The sequence below is a fragment of the Eschrichtius robustus genome, chromosome 1, assembly GCF_028021215.1.
Source record: "Eschrichtius robustus isolate mEscRob2 chromosome 1, mEscRob2.pri, whole genome shotgun sequence".
NCBI classification, from domain to species: Eukaryota; Metazoa; Chordata; class Mammalia; order Artiodactyla; family Eschrichtiidae; genus Eschrichtius; species Eschrichtius robustus.
In genome coordinates, this window is record NC_090824.1 from 186,784,657 (window position 1) to 186,787,430 (window position 2,774).

The window sequence follows — 2,774 nt, forward strand, 5'->3', positions numbered from 1 at the left end:
AAAGGCCAAAGTGTTACCGAAGAGGCACAAATGTCATAAATTTAAAATAGATGTTTAGCACTGGTTATAACTTTGCCACACTGCTGTGGCATTTAAAAATTACCAACTCCATAATATGGTTTAAAGCAGTGTTTACCAACCTTAAATGGGTTTAGACATTCATCACTCACATGTGAAAGAAGTTTAGGTCAAGCATAAGAAAAAACTTACTAAAGAACATAGAGTTTCTAGTTAATAGATGTAATTTGTGATAGTTTCATTAACCTAAGCTATTATAAAATAGTGCATTACACTACAGAAAAAAGCAAAATTTCAGAGAAATGATTACCAATTTATCATTCCTGGTTAATAGGAAGAAATCCACTTTCTGAAGAGAAGTACAGAAAACCTTTCATTTTGATTCCCTTGGCCAATGTAAAAATGAAGAAATAGAATGTGACATTTTAAATCTCATAGACAGGTTTAGTGTAAACTGTTACAAAGTGGAAGCGGTACATAGATCTTAGCTGATTTCCCCCTGGAACCTGTTTTCTTGAAGGTTTAGGTATTTCACAAATCTCCTGCATTTGTGTAATGGTTTACCCTTTTTCAAAGGGCTTTTACATTTCTGATTCCTGTTGATCCCCATAACAACTGTGCACAGTGTTTGAGTATTAAGTGTGAGCTACAAAGAGGTTGTGTGGTTTGAGGTGTCACAGTCTGTGACAGCCCCACTACAAGTGATTCTTATTCTACGGTCATTAATGCCTCCCTAAAATAATACAAAGGGCATCCACACATCCATTCCAAGAACTGTAGAGCCATCCATTGTCCTGTGTTCCTGTGAGATTTCCTGCTGGGAAGGGAACACAAAGGCTGCCATCTTGGTGGTATGGGTTCATTCTGACCAGTTGGTCCCCAGGCCATGATAAACATTTTAATATCATCTGTGATTACTTGTGTAAAGGAAAAGACCCTGGATGGGGGTCAGGAAAGTTGAGTTCTCATCCTGGTTTTTATTATTGAGAATACTGCAGCCAACGTGGCTAACACTTACTGAATGCTTACTTCAAATAACGCCAAGTGTGCCACATGGAGAATCAATTCTCACAGCCACCCTCTGCAGTAGATAAGCTCAGCTTGTACTTTACTGATAAGAAAACCTAGATCCAGAGAAATGAAACAAGTTGCCCAAGGATACCTAGCTTCCTGAGAAGCCAGGACTTGAACTTGGCAGTCAAATGCCAGAACTTGTGTTTCTGACCATTATGAGAACCTGCCATTCACTGGTTGACTGATTTAGGCAATCTCTTAGTTTCTCTGGGTTCAGTTTCCTTGATTACTTAGTAAAAAGGTTTCACTAAGTCCCTTCAAATTCCATATACATTATGGAAATTAGAGAAGAAATACAGCTGAAGTGTGATTTCTCCTTTGTTAATCAGTGTGTAAAAGTTGCTCTGAACCCAACAGATAAAACTGAAGGGCTTCACACCCCCACCTGTTTCCTCCATTGTAAACTTCGTGTATCATATTTTTTTATTTTATACTTTAGGTATGTTCCCAGTATGTTACAGACAGAATTTTTTTTTTTAATTTTTATTTTTTAAATCTGTGTGCTATTTTATTTCCATTAGAAAAATATTATCTATGTAAAATGTGGTCCAGTTTCTTCTCCTTTACCTCTACCATTCAAACTTAAATGCTTTAATTTTACTCAAGTAAAAGCAGAATCATGTATCTGACATGAGAACTAAATAGTTCACATCATTAAATTAATAGAGCTTAACTGAATTAGGTGTGCTCTTTATTATTTCTCAGGAATAGTAACTCATCTTTCCTATATGCTATTTCCCTTTACTTTTATTTTTCTGAGTAACTATGTAATGTGTGTCTCTTTTCCCACATCCAGTAATATGAGTGTTATAGAAGTGTAATTTATAACATCAGTAACTAGATTCATCATTAATCTTCAACTCATGTTCAATTCCCCTTATTATATGGTATTTCCATAATAACTTCAGATATTTCAGTCAACCTTACACTTTCCAACAAATACTGTAAAAATTAAGACGTTAATTTAAAAACACTACTAAAATTCCAGACTAAATAACACTGGGCCCACTTAGAGTGATGCTGTCACGAGGTCCTTGGACAGCTACTGCTTCAACCTCAACATGGCCTCCTTTGGGCAAAGCAGCAAACTGGTAAGCAGCTCTTGCAGGAAAACTACTCTGGAAATATTGTTTGTAGATGTCATTGACAGTATTGAAGTCGTTTATGTCAGCCAGCAAAACAGTTGTTTTTACCACATTCGTGAAGTCACAGCCTGCTGCTTTCAGAATTTCACCCATGTTTGTAAGAGCTTGTTTAGCCTCTTCTGCCACCCCTCCTGCCACAAGCTGTCCACTTGCAGGATCCATGCCTAGCTGTCCTGAAATGTAAATGGTCCTGTCGACTAACACAGCCTGACTGTAGGGACCAATGGCCACTGGGGCTTTCGCGGTGCTGATCACCTTCCTGATCAAAGACGACATGGCTAATCCTTTTCCCTTGCCGCCCCTCCGAGACAACTACCCCGCCCCTCGGAGACAACTACCCCGTACGCTGCTCCTACTCGCGTCTCACGGGTCTCTACAGGCAGAATTTTAAAATGAAAATGCAATGTTAAATTTACTGGATGATTAATCTTTTTAAAAATTCTATTGTGAATCTTTTTGTGTGTGTTGTTCTTAAATTTTATTATTTTTAAACCACTTCATTGAGGTATGATTCATATATAAAAAGCTATACATACT

The 2,774-nt window shown here is 37.5% G+C and overlaps 1 pseudogene; it reads right to left on the minus strand.

Annotated features, from left to right (window-relative positions):
- Nucleotides 1–2,081: 2,081 nt before the first annotated feature.
- Nucleotides 2,082–2,539, minus strand: LOC137761694 (2-iminobutanoate/2-iminopropanoate deaminase pseudogene; annotated as a pseudogene).
- Between the last annotated feature and the right edge of the window lie 235 nt (nt 2,540–2,774).